Genomic DNA, 15,901 nt, shown 5'->3' with positions numbered 1-15,901 from the left:
CTATAGCCGGTGATGGTTCATGCAACAGAGACAGGCCCGCCGGAAGGCGCACTTCTGCGGCCTTGCTGCGTCCCTGCGAGTTGACAGCGTAAACACGGACGAGAAGAGCGCCCTCTCGCGGAAGCTCTTCGAATATGAAGTGGGGCCTCCTGGCATCGGTGGCGTTGCGCAGAAAAGCGGGCGGCGAACCAGATTCTTCTGCGAATAATTCAGCCACGAAGGTGACCGGGAGGCCGCCAGTAGATCCCGCGGCGCATGTAACTGCAATACCATCTTGGCTGTGCGCTGTCAAGTTGCAACTGTGCGGCCGTCCAGGAGGGGCTGCAAAAAGCATTACGAAAAACAAATCGTGAACACGTCAGCAGCGTATAAAAAGAAGAAAGACTAGTTTATAAACAAGCAATAACTTTGAATTTATATTAATATTAATGGTGCCTATTGCCCCAAATGGAGACAATTTTGTTTGTAACTGCTTTCTCATAGTTCGCTGCTAGGAAGTACTGTCAGCATTCCTCAGTTTTGAGCCATAATTGAGTTACCCACTGAAAATATTTTTCACTTATTCTGCACTCCAACGAATCATAATTTATTATTACTTACTAATTCAGCTAACTGAGGTGGTCACGTGCAGCAACGTGGTAATGCAACAGACGTGACCAGTGAATTGTATCTGGGCTTATCAGGATTTCTTTTCCGTCGTTCGCGGAAGGTTTTGCGTATTGTTTAACTTCAGGGTGGGCAGTAAATGGCGCATACCTGGTGGCACGATACGGAAGACGCAAGGCTGTCTCTGCTTGCCCACTCGGTTGGAAGCCCAGCAAAGAAGCGAACCATACTCCAATTCCCTGTTGGCCACGGCGCGAGCCAGAGCCCTGGTACCGTTCACTGCGAGGCTGTTGATGCGACCCACGCGCCTCGTCGTGTTGGCCAGCCACTCGAAATGGAGTTCGTCGCTTGGGTTGGCGCGCACCTCGCAGGCTATGCGCAGTTCCGGCGATGCCGCATATTCTTCCCGCTGCCCTTCCGCGCACTCGGGTGCGTCTGTTAATGGCGTTGAAACGAGGAGATAATAAGTAGAAAGAATCAGCCACAGCCCGTCCAGAGTCGTTATTGTTTTGACAACAGGCACACATCTAGATTAGGCGGCTCATCACTGGCAGCCGACGCACTTATGCAGTGTAGGCTGTTAAGAAGCTTAACATTTAAGAAATTCGTTGCTAGTCCTTCAAAAAAGCGAGTCGCCAGCTGATACTGACTCATACAGTGTAAACACCTATTACTGCGTGCTACTGAAGCATAATGGCAAACATGCCACATCGCCCCTTCTCCCCGCCCCTTCCCCTTATCCGCCTTCCCGCTTTGAACTGTGCAGAAAACTTTCCAAAGGTCTGTACACAAGACTTTTCAGTAAAATCTTGTTGATATGCACCTCTTCATCAGGTCGCCAAAAACTTCAGCGGGTGCTTGTTTATGGCAAAGCCAAATCGAATAACATACGTCTAGTACTTCTCCCTTGCCAAAAGAAAAACAAACTACACGGAGCATATAAAAGTTGAACAGTTTATGATAGCGGCTGTGAAGCCCTCATTCTGTTTGACTGTGTTGGTTGAATTTGGCCTCTCATCTTGGCTAAAAACATGATAAATATTTTCACATAGGAACAAATAACGCAGCTTTAAAGAACTACAACTGGAAACACAGAACATTCTACTGAGGAATATACTGAACTTTGAAAAAGAAAGCATCAGTTAGTTGAAACATAACTCAAAGGTTTTATTCTCACACTCATGAAACCAAAATTTAACACTACTGTGCTTTCGCCTCTGAAGGCTTTTTTATATGTTCGAAACCTGAAATGTTTGTTACTAGAACTTTCGCTCAAAACATGAAGCTTCCATTTAGGACAATTGCTCACGCGTAGAAGAACTAAAACCGCCGGCTCCAGATGCCTGCTGGTTATGAATATTGAATGCCGCGACAATAACGATGAATTTTAAACCAAACTGTCTTGGTAGTTCATGACTACTGTTTTCCTTTTCTCCGGATACGGCGGTAGATTTCATGTCCCGCTGAAAAACACTAGACTTCTTAATAATGACCTCAGTCCTCCTAGTTAACAAGGAGTTTCTGCAACGGTCTCCGCATAAGACTTCCAACAAAGAATGGCGATCAGGCGCAAACCTTGAGAGTAAATAATTCTACCGAGCAGCTTACACTGTACAGAAAGCCGCAGTTGGTTGCTGAAGCTCTCTCCGAATCGGTTGGAAGCGAGGCACTCGTAGAGGCCGGACTGTGCTCTAGTGACATTAACCAGGTGCAGCACCTCGTTTCTCCATTCAAGGAGCTGGCCATCGCGCCTCCACCAAACGGCGTTCACGATGGGGTTGGCGCTCCAGTCGCAACGCAGCGTGGCATTGTCACCTTCACGGGGACGCTGCTCAGAAGCAGTCAGTGACAACTGTGGCGGATCTGCAGACGATACAGTAAAATAGGTAAAATGGAATACCATGGGTTACGGCAGAAAATTATGAATTTAACACGTCATTTCCATAAATATCATCAACTTCCTCGACTCTAACAACTTTTGTCATCCTTCACAATATGATTTCAGAAAAAGTATATCATACGAAATGCAGCGCGACATTTTTTTTCGTGCATCACGCTTACCTTATCAACGCACTTCAAACAGTAGAAACCAGAGCAGCCAGATTCATTCATTCGTTCTACTCTTACGACATTTTGTGTGAGCGTTCAAAGATAAATCTAGTATAAACCACCTCTCAGTTCGTCGCCGCATAACCAGCCTTTGCATAATCCACAATTTTTTTTTTCACAGTTAGTTTTCATGCGCGCTTTACGTTGTCCCAATAGCCAGCACATCTCATCACACTTGCCATCCTTTCCTCATTTCTCGACCACGTACCCACACCGCTATTTCTGTAGCATCATTTTTTCTCCTCACCCCTTCAGACTCGCATAAAGTGCCCAAAGATACTGCGGCCATAATATGCTTCTCGAACTTCTCGACAGTCTTGGCTGTCCAGTCACTTTAAATTGGGCCAAACACTTGAATGAGATGAAATGAAACCAAAACGTGAAAAAGTGCCGCCTAATGAGGTATTGATGATTAGAAGAATACCATTGGCTGTCCACAAGAAACTGGCTCACAGACATTACATGAGCTTTATAACTTGAAAGATCTATCAATTATGTTATAGCATTTTCGTATATTTTTTGTTCAGAGATCTCATTATGTCATAAGCTTAAGATAACACATTGCTTTACTTATAATTCGTCTTTCAGAGAGTACTTCCGACACAGCAGACATCCAGGGCAGTAAAAGAATGCGGTGATTCCAGCAAAGTGCAGACGGCATGCACAGTCGTTTTAAAATGTTTAGGCCTCGGCGGATTCGGTTCTATACGATGTAGCTGCGCCCATTTAGCGTTAGTGAAAGTTCCAAGCATACTCATGCAGTCAGGCAATTTGCAAAAAAGGGAAAATATTATGAGCTACACGGTATGGTCAAGAAGCAAACTCCAAGGCCATGAACTTTCAACAAAGTCACTAAAGTCCTTGTCAAGAAGATTTTTTAATGTGAACAAGAGCAAATAATGAGAAAAGAGCTTACAGTGGACATTTAAGACAAGGTAGTCGCTGATCTCGCTACCAGGGAGACTGGGGTTGTCGGCGCGGCAAGTCAGCTGTGCGCCGTGGTCCTCGGCGCGCACCACGAAGCTGACGGCACTCAGCGTCGATCCGGGTTCCCGAGAAAGGAAGCGATCATGCTGCAGCCTTTGGCCACCCTTGAACCACGCAACTTGCGCCAGTGGCCGAGCCCCTTTGGTCAGACACCGGGCCTCGGCCATCTCTCCTGCCACCAGCGTCGCACCATCGGCGGACGTAGGGGAAAGTGACGGCAGCGACACTTTGACTGCAGTGGGCTTCACTGCACCGGTGACAACGTAGTGCGCACTGTTGACTAAATGGTGGCACTAAATAGTGTCACTGGGTCAGTAAATGCCACAGAGAGATGTTGCAAAGAAATTTGAAGAATTGATTAGAATCGTTCTAAAGTACACAGCACAAGCTTTTTCTACTCGCAACCTATATAAAAAGGCAGCCCCTAGACATGGAAAGCCAGAAGTAAACAGCACAAGCTTTCTCTACTCGCAACCTATATAAACAGGCAGCCCCTAGACATGGAAAGCGAAAAGCAAAAGGTCTGAAAGTTTTTTTTTCGTTTTCGCTTCTTTTGCTCGGAAACTTGAGGTGCCGATTTAGTTTAGACTTTATGAAACAAGTACATAAATAATTCCGAGAATCCCAGTTTCCACGCTGTGCATAATAAACGTAAGTTTTAAAGGAATATTGCAGAGTACTATATTGAAGTTATTCGTAACCCGAATCGCACAGCTCGGCATTTATTCGCTTTGCTGCCTGAAATCATGCATAAAAAAGACATACCTGCTTCAGGAAATTTTGACTCGATCTCGAAAACTTTCTTTTCTGCCTCTAAGATTCAATTTAACGGGTTATGCATTGGCGTAATAAGCGAAAAATGAAGTAAACGCGGACTCCGTTAACCGCCAGCAGCTAGTGAATTCCTGCGAACTCCGAAATAAAATATACCGCCGCCCAAGCCTTGCCGGCACAATTTTTCTGCCATCGCTTAGGCTGAACCAGCCTCCTACGGCACGCGATTCTGACGAAGTTCCGGGGATTATTTCCAGTGTGCACTTCAGTGAGCGGAGCCCCTGAAGAGCATGCGATGCTTTTGAGTGCTTGGGTAGCTGGACAAGCTGAACAGCAATATATCCATGCGCTTTAGTGTCGACATCATCAGAATCAAGCGAAACTACCGGCGCTGCATATTCAATTGCTAAGCCACCTTCAAGACAGCTTATTAGAAACTGGTGCGCACGGAAGTTTTTAAATTTTCCCATGACAGTCGCCGTGGTATTGGTTAGGCAGCTCAACGTCTTGGTATATTGCAGTATTCAAACTGAAAATCCAGAGCGCATACTTGTGCATGCAGAGATGTCCTGCATTTAGTGTTCCTATCGGCATCTAATTTAATCAAGAGGTTTTATTGGGTCACCTGGTTGTAGTCCATAAAACATCACACCGTCGACAATGATAGTGTCATTTCATGACTGTGCACGTCAGCTATATACGACTTCGGTTTCCTGGCCTTTTAGTTTTCCTCATCATCACGTTCATTATTACTTGGACTACACCCACTGCAGGGCAAATGCCTCTTTCATATTACTCTAATTAATTCGGACGTGTTCTAACTGCATCTGCTTGACCCCTGCAAAGTAATTAACTTCATCGGCCCGCATAATTTTCCACCGCCTCCTGCTACGGTTTCGTTCCATTGGAATACACCCTGTTACCCTTAGCAACCGTCGGTCCATTTTAGCAGCTGTCTAATTCTTGCTTAATACGCAGCTGAAAGGTTTTCGATCAAAAGGAAAACTGACAACGGCGCACGTTTGCTCATTTGGTTTCAATCGGCATACATGAAGGCACGAAGTAGTACTGCGGTAACTGTCACCACAAAAGGTCTAACAAGCTTGTGCCGATATATTTACTTTCTCCGATCAGCTTTTACAAGGGCACTAGGATTTTTTTTTGCTGCTCAACACGTGCAAAACTATGCACGTCAGTAACTAAACCACTTGAAACCGTTATCCCAAAGGACCGAAACGTACTGAAGCAAAGATGGCCGTGAATGGCTCCGTCAAGTGGGGACTTTCTTTCACTTCTAGCTTTTCGGCTGTCTATCGTTCTGGTGTAATATCGGCACACCATCATATTTCAAACAAAACTTTCCCCAGTATTCAAACGCTCAAAAATGTTCAAAGGTCCATTTCTTTTTTTCGTTATCGCCATTGCATAACAAAATTAGACCGCGACGGTGAACGTGGATTTCAGTTGCCTTTTTCAACCCTAGAAAAGGTTCGCTTTCAATAAGAGCTGTCTTTTCATAAGCAGCAGTCTGTAATATATCGAACTGAACTGACTTTCTCACCAGTCTTCCATTACGGGAACCAGCAGTCAGCAAAATCATAGTAAGCATCGGGGAATGTTTTTTTTTTTTTTTCCTTGAAAGGCTGCTGTTGCTTTTTCGTCTTCGTGGCTCCCTGAATATGCAATAACGAGTCTCTAATTTCCCTGCCGTGAATGGCTTAAAGAAAGTCGCAGTTCGAGCAGTCATGATGCTATTGGTATCATAAAAACGTTGTCGCACAACAGCCTCCTTCACTGTTCTATCACGCTACACATGAAACATACATTGATAGGGAATGGTCCCGAAAACAAAAATGGCCGGATTCCGTTCAAACTAACTTCGTGTAGAGAGAAAACGTATTTGAGAGCCCTTTGTAATCAGTGGCTCGTCTTATGTTGTATTCCCTCATGCATTGCCTTTAATAAATAAAAAGATAACATTACTTAAATCCAATACAACTAGTGTAGAAATAAATGCCATTCCTGCGTGTTTTTCCTGCACTTATTTACTGTTGGCTCTTTATGTATCAAAGTCGTAGCGAAAACCTAACTCAACTTCTTTTGTCTGTTTAATTTTTTTCTTGCACTTGTAGTAATATTTAAGTCGTAAGCTAGCTGACAAAGCGCATTGCTAAAATATCGATAATACAGGCAGAGAAATTAAGCAATTGCTCAAAAAGCCTGAGTAAGGAAAGGGCTCAAACTCTTAATTAACGAGACTACTTAGCCCCTGCTCGAAACGAAACGATAGCACGAAGTCGCAGAAAGAAAAAAAGAAAAGGAGAAAGTTAAACTTCGCTTTTTAGAATGTGATGCAATATGTGACGGTAAGGCTGCAACCGGCGGCTCCTCTTGCGGCACACTATTCTGGTATATCCACTCTACTACTCGCTTAATCAATACCCTCTTAACTAGTGCCTGTGTTATCTCGCACATATTAATGTCGTAGGGCTGATAGGCGTGCTCTCTAGAACATCCGGAAGCGACATAGTCTGCGTTTTGAGCGGAAAATCACGGCGTGCCCCTGGCGAGGCCACGAATTGATTGGTCTTTGGTGTGTACGACGTTACTCGATCGTGACTTGGGCGATTCGCCAGAAACTACCAACTTAGGTTTTACATTTCAGATGGCAGTGTGCGGACAGCCTAACCTTCCGGAACCTTTGAATTCTGAGTCACGCTATCCCTATACCACGCAGTACGCTCGTACGACTTGGTTAAGCGGGATCTCGCGTAATCTGGCATTACCTTCCACTGCACGCTGACGAATCTGAAATCAAGGGGCACATTAAAGAGTTAGTGAATAAGTCAACTGTAGGGAGCTTGTCAACGAGCCGGGACCCAAATGAGGAACCGCGAACAGGAAGCGTTAACGCCGTCACGTCGTACCCTTAAAGACGATGTTTAAGGTAACCCCCCCCCCCCTCTATTTTTGTCTTATTAGCATAAATTATTAAAAAGTCCGTTTATGGGAAATGCCATTCGGCATAGATACCCATGAAGCCTCGATTTAACCAAGCAGTACGAATGCACCTCCGTGGCTTACGAGTAGTATCCCTTTTTCTTCGACGAAGTATTCTGGAAGGCTCGCTTCCCATCTCAAGAACCCATCTCAGATAACAAATAAACCTGAGTTGGAAAGACGTCCGAGTTGGCAGCTCCCGCCATGTTATTTGGTTTTATGGTGTCCCACAACTTGATCCGCAATCAGTAACCGGCCATCTACCAATTCTCCACTGTGAAAGTAATTCCCGTGGTGTTCTGTTCAAAACGCCAACAATGACAAAGTTCTTCGAAACTCACTTTTAACGCCATCGCAATACAGTTATCACTTGCAGGCCTTCCTAGCAGTATACCTGCGAGGTATAGTATAGAGTCTAAGACTGTGGGCTGTATTACGCAGGTGGTGTGCGTCATAAGAAAAAATTCTAACTTTCTAAGCTCATGCCTTTGGCCTCGTTCTCCTTCCACAAAACCCAACTGGCCCTTGCGTGTTCGCACATCTTGTAAGAACATCATTTATGCCGCGAAAGCCGGTGTAACTATTCTACCCGCAATATTTCATGGATACTTACGAGTAAGGTCCAGTGTGAAGCGGGCCGTGAGAGGCTCTGTCACATTGTTGTTTGAAGCCCGGCACTGAAGCGCCACGAGGAGGTCTCTTCGCCGAAGAGGGCCTAGCTGCACTTCGTTGCGCACGACACCTTGGGGCCACAGCACTGAGAAGCTGGAGTCAAGTAACTCACCCTCCTTGAACCAGAGCACCTCTGGAGGAGGGTCACCTGTGTACAGAGTGGAAATGAGCGCCTTAATTGAGCCAGAAACTCCTATAGATACGCTAGATAGGATGTGTGGAATTTTGAAGGAGCATCGTGGCACTTTGGCTGCAAACCAAATCCTAGGAACCGTCGAAGCAACAGATGAAGACTGCGTGATATACGCAGAGAGTTTCGCCATTGTAAGACATGACATAATTTGCTGTCGATTAGCGCTGACATCTAAATAAAATGATGCGTAGAATTAACGTGAAAACACGCATTACAAATTAAGGTTTGAATTAACCTAACCACAACAAATTACTCACCCATCAAAGTAATTGGCAGTCTCGGCACTCACTCAGAATCTTTTTCAAAAACGTTGAGTAACAAATCACCTTGCCCACGTACTCAGGTTTTCTGCTGGCATCCGCACATACTTATTAGTCGTGGCAACGTAGTTCTCAGTTTTATAGCCGTCGTAAAGCCCCTAAGAAACTCTCAAACAGAAACATGGAGTGTTCCAATGTTTTCTGATTATACCTACAGGCGCGCTCTCTTCCGCGGACAAACTGCATGCAACATCTCTCTTCTCAATCAACCTGATCGGGGGTATTTAAAGACAATACCTGAACATTAGATGAAAGGAAAAAAGAGAAAGGAACAAAACGACACCCAACACAAATAGGTACAGCACTTAAAAGCTGTTCCTCGTGAAGTCAGAAGTAAAAAGCCTGCCAAAGGGCTCCTAAGCAATCATCGCAGACGTTGGGAATACAGTGTTAGCCTACCTAATGTAGCTTCAGATATCAGCCTAAAACTAGACGGTTTCATTCAGGCGCAGAATAAAAAGCCTTAATATAACACACCTCAAACCACATTTCAGGCTTTTCTATGCCTATTAGCCAGATAATAAACGATGTCCATTACGAGATTTGCTGATTACCGTAGCCAGGACCTCGAATTTGGTAGCCTTGATGTAATAATTCTTGATGTTAAATGTCACTCGTTTCATTAAATTATATTCCATGTGACACTCGTTAAAACGCAGGACGTTCGGCGTCAACTACTGTGGATGAGGGTGGTTCTGGCGAACACTCTCAAGGATATAGAGTTTACACGCAGCATAAATACACAAATAAGTTAGAAGATAGAGCTGTCTACCGCGTAAATAAGCCGATGGAAAATCTATATATAAAGCATGTCACGTTATGATGCAATAAAGAGCGCCAAGGTCAAGGACTAAGATAGAGGACACACATAGAGCGCGGAAACTCAGGTGACCTGATTGCGCAAGTACTAGCGTCATTATATTTACGAGGTCAAATCAATTAAGCTAGGAAGAAAATTGATAATCCTGTTTAAAATTAAAAACATTTAGCAGCATAGTACATTATAAGGTCAACTGCAATCTAATATATATTTATCCACATCGTTCAAGTATTTGACTATTGATAATTCTGTTCAGAAATGAAGAAAGCGAAAATATCAGTTGATAGGTGGGTCATTGAATGTTCAGAAATATGTCGCAGCGTGTCGCAGATCTAGCCAATTTAGGAAATGCGATGAGGGTGCTTGGTTATACAGAGATAGCTATGCCTTTCACTGTTCGCTGCGTGTAACGGCCCGTGCAATGACTGCTTCAGAAGCCGCCTTTTTACTGCATCAGGCCAATATATTCATTATCCAATGTACGTAAGTATCCATTGATGAGTTCACAATGGTAAATGTTATCATACCCCAAAGTTAGAAACCAAGAAGGACCGGACCCATTGAAGTGTTTAATATCAACATAAAAAAACTTTATTTGAAGGACTGAATAAATGATAAAACCTTGGAATGCGCAATCTTGGTCATGATATAAGAACTAACAAGACAAAAGCTGGCCCTGGACAACAAACCTCGAGTCGTTATGGCAGTCGTCGATGGAAGGTATTTCGCCAAAGTATTCTAACTATGCCCCCGCAAAAACAGCGGAGGGTTACTTACGCATTGGTCCTCGAAATTTTAATTCTCAATTTCTTCATAACCTCTCAGGCTGTCTTGTCTGTGTCTCCAAAGTGGACGCGTTTGAAGCAATAGTAAATAATACAATATTTAATGCAAAGTTTATTGCAAGCGCTTTGTCATGTGCATTTCTTCAACTGTACATTTATCCCAGCGAAGATAGAACTGTTTGGATCCCTACCAACTTCCCTACATTTTTGCCCCTCGGGGTCAGAATATCCCGTTGCATGTTTAGGCAGTGGATAGATTCTAATATTACAATGCTCAAAGAGAAGATAAAACCTTTAAAAGAGCATTATATTTCAGAAGGAAACAAAAATGGCAGTGCTATGCATAAGCGTAAGCCACTAAATCATCTCCGCATAGTATTCTTGCGTCCTGCTTTTATCACCTTTAGGAAAACTGATACATTACTGGTATGCATAATTTGCAATTATGGCTGACAAAGTAAAAGGAAAGCAGCTAAGTACGTAGGCTATTTAAGCCGATTAACCGCTTAAGGCAGCAACGTTTATAGCTACTCCCCATTTAGAAGGCAGCATTCGTTCACTGAGACACCGAGGGAGGCTGAAACGCATTGAAGAAAATTAGCCGTAGAAATAGTGATATTTTACAAACTACCAAAAGGAAGCTCAAAGTGACGGCCGTCAAAGAAACGTCCGTACTGAATACTGCAGTCAGCACTTCCAACATGACCTCTCGGTATTAGGCAAAAAAAAAAAAAACGCGGCAAGGCAATTACCTAGTGGTGGCCAGGCCGCACCATCACCGACTGCCAGCTTGCATATTTCGCGTTTCATCAACCACGGTTCGAGATACACTAATTTATCCCCAGGAAGAAACACGGCTTAGTTTGGAGACCGTCTGACACCAGAACACAAAAAAATCTTTAAGGCGCTTTTTTTATTTCCTTCGGGCAATGCAGGAGTACTCCTGAGTGACCAGAGAGAATTAAGTTTTGCAGTCAGACGCAGATACCGCAATACTTCGGACAAAAGAAAAATGAAGGGTGCATTTTCAAAACACACTCTCGCACCAAGAAAGTGTATTTTCTTTAGGTTCGAGGGCAGTTATTCAAGCGCCGCCTGGGCCGTAAGTTACCGCCTGGCTCACTTAAACGCGCCAGACAGGCCGTGGGAGCTAGGCAAAAACGCCCACTGCCATTTTTCAGAAGGGCCACCTTCCACCAGACGTCCGCCCATCACCACCGGCTCGTTCACTTGGATCGGCTCCTCCCTCTAAACACACACACACACACACACACACACACACACACACACACACACACACACACACACACACACACACACACACACACACACACACACACACACACACACACACACACACACACACACACACACACACACACACACACACACACACACACACACACACACACACACACACACACACACACACACACACACACACACACACACACACACACACACACACACACACACACACACACACACACACACACACACACACACACACACACACACACACACACACACACACACACACACACACACACACACACACACACACACACACACACACACACACACACACACACACACACACACACACACACACACACACACACACACACACACACACACACACACACACACACACACACACACACACACACACACACACACACACACACACACACACACACACACACACACACACACACACACACACACACACACACACACACACACACACACACACACACACACACACACACACACACACACACACACACACACACACACACACACACACACACACACACACACACACACACACACACACACACACACACACACACACACACACACACACACACACACACACACACACACACACACACACACACACACACACACACACACACACACACACACACACACACACACACACACACGCACACGCACACGCACACGCACACGCACACGCACACACACACGCACACACACGCAAGCAAGCAAGCAAGCACGCATGCATGCATGCACGTACACAATCGCGCCCACGCACAAATACGACCACCACTGCTTCGCCGAAAGGGGCAAAGCTTTACTAGAGAGATTTTTCTTGCCGGACACGTTCTGACGTAGACGTATACCGGCTTACCCCTTGAAAGCAGAAGCAGTAGCCGCGATTGCACTCACCCCTGTCAATGCGCGTGCGCAGAACGGATTCGGCAAGCCGGCATACGTCTTCGTCAATACGTCTTCAGCAAGCTAAATCTCTACTGTCATCTAGGATGATGTTCGTGCTTGGCATGAACATCGTGAGCTAGACACGTGTGAGCTAGACACGTAAGCTTGAGCAGCCACCGTCAAGTGGTCACATACGACCAATTTGCAATCAATGATTATACTCGTCCAATGCCTTAACTATGCAGATGATTTGTTTTTGTGATAATTTTATGCGATAGCATTACAATCTATGTAACAAAAATAGGACGTTGTTCACAGAATTCTCATAAACAAAAGTTACTTCCGACACCGTTAGTGACAAGTGTACAATTCGATTTAACTGCACTACATCCATTGTGTCGAGGCAAGCCGCCCGGAGTACGCTCAACGGAACCTCAAGTTTCTTGGGGAGGGGGTGTTACCCCAAGTTTCTCGCAAGGGGGTCTTGCAAAAGGGGTGTTACCCCCTTTGCAAGACCCGGTACTGCTCCGCAAGACAGCGGCGGACTGCCAAGAAGCATCAGTGGTCATCTTGTTCTAACACGCCCAAAATGCCAGACACCAGGGCGCCGGTCCACTGGCGGCAAGTCGCCTTCGCGTCGCGGAAGACTTGAAGCGTGCGATCAGCGGGCTCGCTGATTGAACCTCTTGGGCTGCCGTCGCGTGCTGCCTTCAGATTGGACAATTTAGTGTCAACGGCTTTTCCAGGCTATGTAAGCGAGCGCACTGCGTCTGGAAACCGAGGACCTCGAGCGGATAGAAGGGTGGCTGCTGCTGGACCTACTGGGCTAGAAATGGTAAGCTCTCGCCATTTGCGGTTGGGGCTCGCCTGCCACCGGCGGTTGTACCTGTTGTAGGCCGTCATTGCACTCACCACCGCTTCGGCGGCGGATGAAGGCTGTTGCGGCGTGCGTCTTTCTTTCTTCTCTATTTTCTCATCTGTCGACACGAGGCAGCGGAGGTGACTCAGCTACAGTGCCAGTAGCAGATCCGTGCATTTGCTTTTCCTTCTTCCTACACTCGCAACCACAACAACCGAGATCTTTACGAGTGATACTCGAGTGGCGTGCCGCTCGCAAGGTGGGGACGCATCGCAGTAGGCTCCCCGGCCGCTGCTTCCCTTCGGCACAACATTGGTTGCAGCGTTAGGATGTCACCAGGCAGATCTCTAGAAGAATAAATAAAGGTGCGATCATCCATTCCGTCCTTTATTCATTTGCACGAATAGTGGAATCTCCAGAATTTGTTATCTCGTACGCTAGCAACGGCAAAACCTTCTTTGAAAGAAAGACAAAAGCTTGCCCATACGAGCCTCTCTGCAACGAGGAAACGACGACGCTCTCACCTCCTTCTACTTCGCACACGAGAAGCACTGTGGCGCCCTCGTTGTATGGCCCTAGAACGTCCACTTGCCGCTGACCGTACTCGTCTAGAACGATGAGTTCCCGTGGAGGTACTGCAAAGAAAACATCTGGTCAAGCTTCAGGCCCAGTCTTAAATCTACGGCATTGGCAAATGCCTTGGATATACGTAATTTCCTTTTTATACATGGCTTTAGTAACTCAAGCATTAAAAAATTGACCGAAATTATTAAGATCAACTTTAATTGTTAAAAGAGAAAAAGTTGTTTCAACGATGAGGAAGCGGCAGCTAAAATTATTTATCCAAATGTTTTCTTACACACATGAATGACATAGATAAAACACGCTGAGGATAACTCTCTATCGAGTCTGCATGTACCGTGAGCGGCCATATTATCAGATGGCTCTTCGTGTTTTGGCTACGACCGCTAGTGGTGCTAAGTTTCAATTTTCTGCCTTTTCTATCGACAAAAACTACCACAAAATTGAAACTTTGTGCATCCTAGTATTCTGTTTTTTTTTTCGGAAGCTTTCTGGTGCAATTAGAGCTTGAAATGAGCCATTTTTATCCTCAGAATGGCTTTCATTTGGCCAAACCGCCAAGAAAATTTCTATCGCTAAGTAATAGCGCGAAAAGTTAAAGGAAACAACAGCAGTCAGGCTTTTAGACCTTGGCCTATCTCTCACATAACCATCAAACCGACTAACTTATCTCTGAAAGAAAATATGTTTTTTATAAAGGAGAAAACTCAGTTGTTTGAGGGGTTAGCGCACTAGTTTTCTGGCGCACAGCGTGCTCAATCGATAGCCATATTGTGCACCAGTGAATAGGGTCGCAGCAGACTGACAGGTTGGCGCATATGGATTGTCTTCTCCACAGTTTAATAAGCCTGCTAAGAATGCGCACATCATATTATTTATTTTCTTTGCCCGTGTGGCAGAGTTCTCACCTATAACGCGCAATGCAGAAAGCGTGACTTCTGTGCGCGCCTGGCGGTAGTCGACACGACAGCGGTATACACCAGCGTCCTCTGCTTCTACACGTGACACTCGTAGCATCGCTGGCTGGTGACTGGCGTCGAAGCTAAGCCTTGCTGCCAGCTCCACTTCCTCCTCTCCGGGGAAGTGTCTCGCTCCCTGGAGCAGGCTGCCCCAGCGAGCGTCCACCGTGTACACCGGTGTAGAAGAGTTGTCCTTATACCACAGCACGAGCCCCACAGTTCGCTCTTCCTCGCCGTCAGCAGCTACGTTGCATGGCAGCCAGGCGTCGCCACCCAGAACGGCTGTGACTTCTAAGGAAACGTTGCTACCTGCGAAGTCAGAAAAAAAACGTTTGTCCGTGAAGTGCATGAGCCCACGCGATTGATGTGGATTATATATTTTGGATTTAGCCCAGCCTATACCTTCATTATGGGAGCTACTGCGAACCAACTAAGGAATGAAGTCGCTATCACGTTACATCACCGCCTTGACAGGAGCGCCTCCCTGGCCCGTTGCAATGAATACAAAATATCGACGTCCAGCATAATTCGGCTATAGAGAACACGATCATGACCCTAGAGATTTAGCCCTGGCCGCATCCAATTTCGCCACGGCCACCTCTAAAATTTGACCCACGCTGATTTTCACCAAAATCGATGTCCAGCCTAAATTGACTATGGCGAACACGATGGTGACCTCCAAATTTCGCCTGCACCAGTAGCAAGTTCGGCCTGACCACCTGCAAATTTTGACCTCGGCTGATTTGGACCAAAATAGATATCCAGCATAATACAATTATGTCGAACACTTCCAAATTTCGTCTGCGCCAACCCCAAAGTTTGACCTCTGCAGGTGTGGACGGAACTTGATGTCCAGCTTATCCTACGGTGGCGAGCACGGCGTTAACCTCTCAATTTTGCCTGGCCAATCACAAAATTTGGCCTGGGTCGCCCCCAAATTTTGACCTCAGCCGATTTAGATCAGAACGATGTTCAGCCTAATTCGTCACTGGCCAACACAATGATGGCCTCCGAATTTGGCTTGAACTGAGTCAAGATTGTTCCTGGC

At 45.7% G+C, this 15,901-nt stretch overlaps 1 pseudogene; it reads right to left on the bottom strand.

Moving 5' to 3' along the window:
• LOC146185277 (neural cell adhesion molecule 2-like) overlaps positions 1 to 15,901 on the bottom strand; it is a 41,562-nt pseudogene that overhangs the window by 12,757 nt on the left and 12,904 nt on the right.

The sequence above is a fragment of the Amblyomma maculatum genome, chromosome 6, assembly GCF_055883805.1.
Source record: "Amblyomma maculatum isolate TAMU_Amacu chromosome 6, ASM5588380v1, whole genome shotgun sequence".
Taxonomy (NCBI): domain Eukaryota; kingdom Metazoa; phylum Arthropoda; class Arachnida; order Ixodida; family Ixodidae; genus Amblyomma; species Amblyomma maculatum.
The sequence above is the reverse complement of the archived record's forward strand: the minus strand, read 5'-3'. Positions and strand labels throughout refer to the sequence as shown.